The sequence below is a fragment of the Eptesicus fuscus genome, chromosome 3, assembly GCF_027574615.1.
Source record: "Eptesicus fuscus isolate TK198812 chromosome 3, DD_ASM_mEF_20220401, whole genome shotgun sequence".
NCBI classification, from domain to species: Eukaryota; Metazoa; Chordata; class Mammalia; order Chiroptera; family Vespertilionidae; genus Eptesicus; species Eptesicus fuscus.
In genome coordinates, this window is record NC_072475.1 from 109,225,235 (window position 1) to 109,236,738 (window position 11,504).

An 11,504-nucleotide genomic window follows, 5' to 3' on the forward strand; every position below is an offset into this window, starting at 1 on the left:
CAGAACGGACATCGTCCAGAACCACAGGAGAGCTGGCGGACTGAAATGCCCACAGCTGGGGGGAAGGAGAGGGCCACGGGGACAATCGGGGGAGCCGTAAAAGCCTGAGGTATGGAGAAACTGGCGGAGACACGAGCGCGCGCGCCCGCCTGCGGGGAGGATGGAGCCGGAGAGGAGGGGGCGGCTGACGGCCTGGCCGGCGTTCACTGGCAGGAAGGAGATAAAGGCTCCGGAGTGCGCTAAGCGCCGGCTCCGACTGCACTGAGCGCCAGTTCCGGGCGAAACCCTGGGAAGCCAGGCGCAGGCTGGGGGAATGAATCTGGGCTGTGGGGCGCAGGCACAGAGGAGCGCACGGGAAGGGGCGCAAAGGACAGACTGTTGCCTGCGCCACTGAACTGCCCTAGCGGGAAGGAGACATAAGCTCAGGACCGTGCTGAACCCCAGTTCCGACTGCACTGAACCCCAGTTCCGGGCGAAACCCTGGGAAGCCAGGCGCACGCTGGGGGAATGAATTTGGGCTGTGGTGGCGGAGGCACAGAGAAGCGGCGGCTCCAGACGCGCGCACTGGAAGGTGCGCAGAGGACGGACTTTTGCCTGCGCCACTGGGTGGCCCTGCTGGGAAGGAGACAGGGACGCCAGACTGCGCTGAGACCCAGTTCCAACTGCACTGAAACCCAGTTCCAGGCGAGAATCTGTGAGTCCAGATTCATTAGGGGAGGGACTGGACTGTTTGGCAGTGGGTGAAACTCCAGGGCGCGTTTCTCTCAGAGGTGTTTGCAAGGAATACAGAGGGACACAGACACAGGAGCCTCATAGGGCGGGGCTGACAGGAAGCCAAGGTTGTAGGCTCCACCCTGTAGCTCCGCCCCAGCCAAGCTGAGCAGAAGCTTTTTCCTGCTGAGTGCCTCAGGTAGTGGCTGACCCACACTGCATTGGAGACCCAGAAACGAGGGCATCTAGTGGTTGGTGGGAGATGACACCAGATTTCAATCACTTGCATAAGGGAGGCATTCTAGAGGCAGACTCAGTGAGCGCCAAGGCATTGCTGCATCAAGACCCGGCCCACAAACATGTCTCCTGCACAGCAACTCTTCCTATATGGACAAAGAGGGTCCTCACGGCCAATTGGCCTGGAGGACAATTCCTCCCAGTGACACCAACAACAATCAAGACTTAACTGTACAAAGGAGGACCAAGATGGAGACATAGGGCGGCAGCCTGATCGTTGCCTACCACAACAATACTGAGACTACGACGGGAGAGCAGAGCAGACACCAGCCAGAAAGACCGGGGGGCTGGCTGAGCAGATGCTCTACAGCTAGAATAAAAGAGAGAGGTACGCAGGATGATGCTGATGCTGGTGACCCAAAGTCCACACTTTAAGAACTATGGCTCAGGCGACACAATGGTGGCCTGGAACGTGCTCGGCGCAGTTCCCCTGGCGGTCTCCGGCTGAGGGGACGGCTCCACTCGCTGCCGAGCACGGACAGACGAGCCCCTGGGAGACATGGGGTGGGAGACTCCGTGCTTGCTGACCTCCGAGTCCTTCAAGAATCTCAATGCCCCGAAGTGGCCAGGTGCGCACGCTCAGCGACTGGCCACCGTTGCAGACCCAAGGGCCGACGCAGCGACACCGGACCAGCCCACCGCCGGGCACCGGGCACACCGGAGCCTTGCCGAGCCCGCCGCCCAACGAGTTCTGCGGCAGCCGCCCTGGAGCTCTGAGAAAATGACCGAAGGAATTGCTGAGAGGGAATTGACCAACAGGAATTGGGATCAAGAAGACGAAACCCCGCTGAGACCCGAGTCCAGGCGAGCCTGCGAGCCTCTGGGCTCAGATGTGGTCACACGCCTCTGGGTCTAGGTGAGGCCTCACGCCCCTGGGTTTGGGTGAGGCCACACGCCCCTGGGTCCAGGTGAGACTGGATTCCGGGTTCGGGTGAGGCCATGTGCCCCTGGGTCCGGGCGAATCTGAACCCTGGGACCGGGTGAGGCCGTGGGCCCCTGGATCCGGGTAAGGCTGGGTCCCGAGTACGGGTGAGGCCGTGAGCCCCTGGATCCGGGTGAGACCACGCGACCAGGGGTCTGAGAGAGGTAACGCGCCCCTGGGTCTGGGTGGCTTCGTGCACCTAGGTCCAGGTGAGGCCACGTGCCCCTGGGTCTTAGAGAGGCCACGCACCCCTAGGTCCGGGCGAGACCATATGTCCCTGGATCCGGGTGGGGCCTCGTGCACCTAGGCCCGGGTGGGGCCGCATGCCCCTGGGTCTGGGGGAGGCCAGGCGTCCCTGGGTCCGGGTGAGACCGTGTGTCCCTGGATCCGGGTGAGGCCTCGTGCGCCTAGGCCCGGGTGAGGCCACGTGCCCCTGGGTCTGGGGGAGGCCAGGCGTCCCTGGGTCTGGGTGAGACCGTGTGTCCCTGGATCCGGGTGAGGCCTCGTGCGCCTAGGCCCGGGTGAGGCCACGTGCCCCTGGGTCTGGGGGAGGCCAGGCGTCCCTGGGTCTGGGTGAGACCGTGTGTCCCTGGATCCGGGTGAGGCCTCGTGCACCTAGGCCCGGGTGAGCCCAAGTGGCCCTGGGTCTGGGAGAGGCCAAGCATCCCTGGGTCCGGGTGAGACCATGTGTCCCTGGATCCGGGTGAGGCCGCGTGCACCTAGGCCCGGGTGAGCCCAAGTGGCCCTGGGTCTGGGAGAGGCCAAGCGTCCCTGGGTCCGGGTGCGACCATGTGTCCCTGGATCCGGATGAGGCCTCGTGCACCTAGGCCCGGGTGAGCCCAAGTGGCCCTGGGTCTGGGAGAGGCCAAGCGTCCCTGGGTCCAGGTGAGACCATGTGTCCCTGGATCCGGGTGAGGCGTCGTACACCTAGGCCCGGGTGAGCCCAAGTGGCCCTGGGTCTGGGAGAGGCCAAGCGTCCCTGGGTCCGGGTGCGACCATGTGTCCCTGGATCCGGATGAGGCCTCGTGCACCTAGGCCCGGGTGAGGCCACGTGCCCCTGGGTCTGGGAGAGGCCAAGCGTCCCTGGGTACGGGTGAAGCCAGATCCTGGGTCCGGGTGAGGCCGTGCGCCCCTGGATCCATCCGGGTGAGGCTGGGTCCCAGGCCCGGGTGAGACCACGTGCCCCTTGGGTATGGGTGAGGCCACGTGCCCCTTAGTCCGGGTGACGCCATGCCCCTGGGTTCGGCCGAGACCAAACCAGAGGGAGTCGGACCTCCGTTACCACCATTTGTCCACCATCCAGAACTGAGGGGTTAGTGCTGACATGTACACATAAGGAACTACTGGACATTGAAATTGGGTCTCAAAAGAACTGTTGGTCCAGGGGGAAGCTCGCTACAGATTGATTCATTTGCCTGTCAGCATAACTATTATTGCTCGTCTCACATTCAGTTCTTATTAGTATATATCTAGTGACATATGATCTCGCTCATTAGGGGAAATGATGAACAACATAGACTGAGGAACAAGAACAGAACCAGAAGCAAGGAGGCATCGATCGGACTATCGGGCCTCAGAGGGAGGATAGGGGAGGGTAGGGGGGGGATGGGGGGAGGGGGAGAGTTCAACCAAAGGACCTGTATGCATGCATATAAGCCTATCCAACGGTTAAGTTCAACAGGGGATTGGGGCATGCGTGGGGAGAGGGGTGGGATGGGAATGGGGGGATGAGGACAAATATGTGACACCTTAATCAATAAAGAAATTAAAAAAAATAAATAAATAAATAAATAAAACAAATAAAACAATTAAAAAAAAAATACACTGGACCCTTGAACAGCACGGGTGTGAACTGCATGGGTCCACTTGTGTATTTATTTTCCGCTGTAGAAAAGAAAGTAAAATAGGAATCGAATAATTCCAAAAAAAAAAACACAAAAACAAACAAACAAAAAAAAAACCTTCAATAGCTATCTCTAGATTTGTCACAAAATCCTATATAATAAAAGTCTAATATGCTAAGTGTCTGGTTGACCAGTCAGCCTTTCAAACAATCAAAGCCTAATATGATAAGGCTGCTCAACTGCTCACTATGATGTGCACTGACCACCAGGGGATAGACAGTTGACTAGTCAACCAGTCGCTATGATTTGCACCAACCACCATGGGGCAGATGCTCAACACAGGAGCTGCCTCCTGGTGGTCAGTACGCTCCCACAGAGGAGCACTGCTCAGCCAGAAGCCGGGCTCACAGCTGGTGAGTGCAGCAGCAGTGGCGGGAGCCTCTCCCACCTCTGCTGCAGGTGGGTGGTAAGGAGCGAGAGGTCCCGGACTGCAAGAGGGATGTCTGACATCCCCCGAGGGGTCCTGGGTGGCGAGAGGGCTCAGGTTTGGCTGAGGGACCCCACACATGCACAAATTTGTGCACCAGGCCTCTAGTAGTAATAATAATGAAATAACAACAATAGTATCATATCCTATTTAATAAAGAGCTAATATACTAATTACACCAAACAGCCAAACGACCTTCTGGACATCCTTCCGGACAACCTTCCAGATGAAGCCGGGCTATGAGGGCCGGCCAAGGCTATGAGGGGCTGGGAGGGACTGCCAAGGCATTACTCCCAGGGATGCGAGGGCAGAACACCTTGCACGAATTTCATGCAGTGGGCCTCTTGTTATAAAACAAAGAATCAGCCATGAAGGGCAAATATTTGATGTGGTAGTTTGTCGTGAAAAGAAAAAAAATTTCAGGAGCTCACCTCATGAGTCTCCAAGAACTCTTTCAGTTGAATTTTGCCATTTTGCTGGACTGTTGCTCTGGGGTGTTGGCCTCTTAATCTGTGTTCTCACACCCATTAATTCATTTCCTCACTTATATGACTGAAGTACATAATTCACTGGTCATTGATTTGAGGTGTGCATGTCTAATGGATTTTAAAAAGGAAATCTTTAACACTCCATTCCATTCTAGCCTTACTTCACTTTGCAGTTAGTCCCCAGTGTCACTTGCTGTATCAGAACTAGGTAAAAGAAAGAAGGAGGGGGCAGAAGAAAGAAAACAAAGTAAACTTGTAGACAGAGGGCCCTCCCATTGCCAGTATCATATCATAATTTAAGTAAAACCCCTCAATATCACCTGATAATATTTTTGCTTGTTTTTAAATTTTATTCTTATAGTACATGCACCACTGAATCACATTATAATTCTGCTCTGATCTTTTCCCTTCCTGAACCTCGGGAAGCTGGTTGTCATTAAGGGCTCATGAGACACCTGTGCAATGTATACTACATAGTCTGGAATCCTCCATGTTCTTGGAAATTATATAAATGCCTGGGCTGGGAGACTGGCATCAGCTGAGAATAGTAACAAAAGGTTGTACAATTTTTTTTTCTTTTGATGCTCCTGTGTTTTTTTTTTTTTTAAATATTTATTGTCTAAAGTTTTACATATGTCTCCTTTTTCCCCAATTGACCCCCCCCCCCCAGACATTTCCACCTCGGGCAAGTCCCCACCGCCCCACTGTCTGTGTCCATTGGTTATGCTAATATGCATACATAAAAGTCCTTGGTTGCTCTCTAACCCCCCCTCCCCTGCCATTTGTCTCTGGATCTATTCTTGTTCATCAAATTATGTTAATAATTATTTGTATGATCATGTGATATTTACCTTTCTCCGACTGGCTTATTTCACTTAGCATAAAGCTCTCCATTTCCATCCATGTTGTTGAAAATGGTAAAAGTTCCTTCTTTTTTATAGCAGCATAGTATTCCATTGTGTAGATGTACCACAGTTTTTAATCCACTCATCTGCTGATGGGCACTTAGGCTGTTTCTAAATCTTAGCTATGGTAAATTGTGCTGCTATGAACATAGGGGTGCATATATCCTTTCTGATTGGTGTTTATCATTTTTTGGGATATAGTCCTAGAAGTGGGAATTCCATTTTTAACGTTTTGAGGAAACTCCATACTGTTCTCCACAGTGGCTGCACCAGTCTGCATTCCCACCAGAAGTGCACAAGGGTTCCTTTTTCTCCACATCCTCACCAGCACTTGTCCTTTGTTGATTTGTTGATGATAGCCATTCTGACAGGTGTGAGATGGTACCGCATTGTCGTTTTGATTTGCATCTCTCACATGATTAGTGACTTGGAGCATGTTTTCATATGTCTCTCGGCCTTTCATATGTCCTCTTTTGAAAAGTGTCTATTTAGGTCCTTTGCCCATTTTTTGATTGGGTTGTTTATCTTCCTTTTGTTACGTTGTATGAGTTCTCTGTAAATTTTGGAGCTTAAACCCTTATCTGAAATAGCATTGGCAAATATGTTCTCCCATGCAGTTCACTTTCTGGTTGTTTTGTTGATGGTTTCTTTTGCTGTGCAGAATCTTTTTATTTTGATGTGATCCCATTTGTTTATTTTCTCCTTAGTCTCCATCACCCTGGTAGTTGTGTAAGTAAAGATATTGCTACGACATATGTCTGTTATTTTGCTGCCTGTGGATTCCTCTAGTATTTTTATGGTTTCCCGTCTTACATTTAAGTCATTTAGCCATTTTGAGTTTGTTTTTGTGTATGGTATAAGTTGGTGACCTAGTTTCATTTTTTTGCATGTAGCTGACCAAATTTCCCAGCACCATTTATTGAAGAGACTGTCTTGACTCCATTGTATGCTCTTGCCTCCTTTGCCAAATATTAATTGAACATAATGGCTTGGGTCCATTTCTGTGTTCTCTGTTCTATTTCATTGGTCTATATGTCTGTTCTTGTGCCAGTAACAGGCAGTTTTGAGAACTGTGGCTTGGTAATGTAGCTTGATATCTGGTATTGTGATCTCTCCAACTTTGTTCTTCTTTCTCAGAATTGCTGTGTCTATTCGGGGTCTGTTTTATTTATTTATTTATTTATTTATTTATTTATTTATTTTTTTTATTATTCCAGATGAGATACTCCTGTCTTTGAAGAGATAAAGATTCTCTCTTTTCTGAAAACATAATTTTCAAAAGTTTCTATAAAACTTGCCTTGTCATCTCATCACATTTATTATTCAGAGCTGATCTATAAATATGGTTTATTATATATATATATATATAGTTTCAAGAACAATATTACCAAGTCAACATAACAAGAGGATACGTTACATTTTTCTTTTTGATCACTTAATCACTTAGAAAAAGTACTGATAATATATAAGAAGAGTTGTGCTCCAATGTGACATTATCTAATTATTTCTTAATTTTATCATAAATTTTTTAGTACCTATCATATACTAGGGACTGTGCTAGGTACTAAATTCTATATATACAATTATATATGCACAATCAACAGTACTATTGACATAAAATTGTGGAGATATATTCATATATATAATTGATATTTCTTCAGATCATCTTCCTAGCATACTTCTGTCATTGAGTTTATCCTGTCTTATTTTGCCAATTCTGCTCTCTGGGCCCCAGCCCCAGATTTTTGACTGCTTGACTCTCTTTTCTTCTCTCTCTTCTCATTCTTATTTCCTCCAAGGTAATCAAGTTCTTTAAATTGTCCCAACCTTAGCCTTCATTCATCAGCAGCAGTAAGCTCCCTGGATTTTCTATCTGCAGCCTAAAGAGAAACATTTCTGTACCAAAAATTCCAGCAGCTCAATGCTGAGCTTTAAAAAAAAAAAAAAAAATATAATATATATATAAATATATATATATATATAGTTGATAGTATTACAGATGTCTCCTGTTCCCAGCACCCCACCTTTACCTCCCTTCTTTCAACCCCTATCCCACCCCCTAAGTCTTCACCACCCTATCGCCCCTGTCCATGGGAAATGCATGTAAGTATATAATTTATTTGGTTTATCTCTTCTCGTCCCATCAAGGTATGCCAGTCTGTTCCATGCCTCCATGCTTCGGTTCATATTTTATTGGTCAATTCATTTTGTTCATTAGATACCACAAATAAGTGAGATCATATGATATTTGTATTTCTCAGATTGGCTTATTTCACTTAGCATAATATTCTCCAGCTCCATCCATGCTGTCCAAAGGGTAAAAGATCCCTCATTTTTACGCCTGCATAGTATTCCATTGTGTAAATGTTCCACAGCTTTTTTATCTACTTATCTACTAATGGGCACTTGGGCTGTTTCCAAATCTTAGCTATTGTAAATAACACTATTGTAAATAACATAGAGATGCATATATTCTTTCTGAATGGTATTTTGGGGTGTTTAAGATATATTCCCAGAACTGGAATCTCTGGGTCAAATGGGAGTTCCATTTTTAGTTTTTTTAGGAAACTCCATACTGTTTATTAGAGTGGCTGCACCAATCTGCATTTCCACCAGCAGTGAACTAGTGTTCACTTTCCCCCTGCATACTTGACAGCACATGTTGTTTGTTGATTTGTTGATGATAGCCATTCTGACCAGTGTGAGGTGATATCACATTGTGGTTTCAACTTGCATTTCTCTGATGACTAGTGACTTTGAGCATTTTTTCATGTGTCTCTTGGCCATTTGTATGTCCTCTTTAGAGAAGTGTCTATTTGAGTCTTCTGCCTGTTTTTAAATAGGATTTGTGGAGTTGTATTAATGCTTTATACAGCTTGGATATTAACCCCTTATCAGATGTATCATTGGCAAATATGTTCTCCCATACAGTGGGTTACCTTTTAAATTTTATGTTTTTATTTTTTTCTGTGCAGAAGCTTTTTATTTTGATGTAGTCCCATTATTTTCTTCTTAGTTTGCTTTGACTTATAAGATGTATCAGCAAAATTTCTGCTACATAAGATGTCTGAAATTTTACTGCCTATGTTTTCTTCTAAGATTTTTATGGTTTCATGCCTTAAATTTAAGCCCTTTATCCATTTTGAGTTTATTCTTTTGTATGGTGTAAGTTAGTGTTCTAGTTTCATCTTTTTGCATGTGTCTGTCTGTCCAGTTTTCCCAACACCATTTGCTGAAGAGGCTGTATTTACTCCATTGTATGTCTTTGCCACCTTTGTCAAATATTAATTGACTGTAATGGTGTAGGTCAATTTCTGGGGTCTCTGTTCTGATTCATTGGTCTATGTGCCAGTCCCAGGCCATTTTGGTTATAATGTGTTTGTAGTATAGTTTGATATCAGGTAATGTGATCCCTCCAATTTTGTTCTTCTTTCTCAAGATTTCTGCAGCTATTCAGGTTCCTTTATGCTTCCATATAAATTTTTGGAGTATTTGTTCTAGTTCTGTGAAGTATGCCATTGTTATTTTAATAGGAATTTCTTTGAATCTATAGATTGCTCTGAATAGTATAGATATTTTAATGATGTTAACTCTTCCAATCCATGAACATGGTATACCTTTTTATTTATTTGTTTGTATCTTCCTCTATCTCTTTCTTCAATGTCTTATAATTTTCAAAGTACAGGTATTTTACCTCCTTGTTTAAGTTTATTCCTAGGTATTTTATTTATTTTTTGTTGCAATGGTAAATGGGATTTTTTTTAAATTTTCTCTTTCAGAGAGTTCATTATTGGTATATAAAAACGCCATTGACTTGTGGATGTAGATTTTGTATCCTGCTACCTTGCCAAATTCATTTACTAAGTCAGTAGTTTCCTGGTTGAGTCATTCAAGTGTCCCATATACAATATTACTTCCTCCTTTCCAATTTGGATGCCTTTTATCGCTTATTCTTGTCTGATTGCTATAAGACTAATGATCCCCTAGGCAGGCTCATCAAGAAACAAACAAACAAACAAAAAAAAAAGGACTCAAATAAATAAAACCAGAAACAAAAGTGGTGATATAACAATGGACACCACAGAAATAAAAATGCATTAATAAATACTATGAACAACTTTATGCCAACAAACTGGGCAACCTGAGTGAAAGACACATTCTTAGAAACATACAATCTTCCAAAACTTAATCAGGAAGAATCAGAAAACCAGAGCAGGCCAATAACAACTGATAAAATTGGAGCAGTAATTAAAAAAACTCCCAGCAAACAAAAGTCCTGGATTGGATGGATTTACAGGGGAATTTTACCAAACATTCAAAAAGTAACTAACAACCATCCTCCTCAAACTATTCCAAAAAATTCAAGAAGAAGGAACACTTCCAAGCTTTTTTGACAAAACCGACATTATCCTAATTCCAAAACCAGATAAAGACACTACAAAGAAGGTAAATAATAGACCAATATTCCTGATGAACATAGATGCTAAAATCCTCAACAAAATTTTAGCAAATCAGATCCAACAATATATTAAAAAGATAATACACCATAATCAAGTGGGATTTATTCCAGGGATACAAGGCTGGTACAATATTCACAAATAAATAAAGGTGATACATAACATAAACAAATTGAAAGATAAAAATCACATGATCATATCTATCGATGCAGACAAAGGATTTGACAAAATCCAGCACCCTTATTTGATAAAAGTTCTCAGGAAAGTGGGAATAGAGGGACCATATCTTAACATAATAAAGGCCATATATGACAAATCTACAGCCAACAAAATACTCAATGGTCAACAACTAAAAGTGTTTCCCTTAAGAACAGGAACAAGATAAAGATGTACACTTTCATCACTCTTATTCAACATTAGAGGCCCAGTGCATGAACTTCGTGCACAGGTAGGGTCCCTAGGCCTGGCTGGCAATCAGGGCTGATCTGCAGTGTGAACAGTGGGGCAATCAGGGGGCCCCTGCTGACACCTGACTTGGAAGTGACCGGTGGGGCAATCAAGGGGCAGTGCCAGCCTGCTCGCTGGTCAGCCCCACCCCCTGTTGCTACCCACTTGCTGGCCAGCTCCACCCCTGACCATCACCACCAGTATTCTCCATTTGTGGGGCAACTGGCAGGGTGATTGGGGGGCTCCTGTTGACACCCACCTTGGCTGGCCTGGGGCCTGCGGGCTGAGGGCAGCTCCTGCATTGAGCATCTGCCCCTGGTGGTCAGTGCGCATCATAGTGACCGGTCATTCCACCGGTTGTTCTGCTGTTCAGTTGATTTGCATATTAGGTGCTGAGGTGTGTGTTTTGTTATAGTTTTTTAAAATATATTTTTATTGATTTCAGAGAGGAAATGGAGAGAAAAAGAGAGATAGAAACATCAGTGATGAGAGAGAATCACTTATCGGCTGCCTCCTGCACACCCCCTATTGCGAACTGAGCCCGCAACCCGGGCATGTGCCCTTGACTGGAATCGAACCTGGGACCCTTCAGTCTGCAGGCCAATGCTCCATCCACTGAGCCAAACCAGCCAGGGCAGTGCTTAGATTTTGATATGCTAAATGGGTGAACAAGGTACCTAGAAAATCTTCTCACAAGGCAATAGCTTATGAAGCAACTGCCTTGATGCATATTCCCATTTTGTATTTGTTCTTTTATTTGAGTGTCATCAAATACCTAATCTCTGTACATACATGTTTCAGGAAGATGGATGCATAACTGACTAGAGTGAATCCTTATATTTTCCACTAGAGTGGAAAAAGAAAAAGAAAATTTTTCAAATGATCTCCCTAATTTTAGTTATAAAGCCAAAACCCCATTTCATAGGAATTCACCTAACATCTCAAC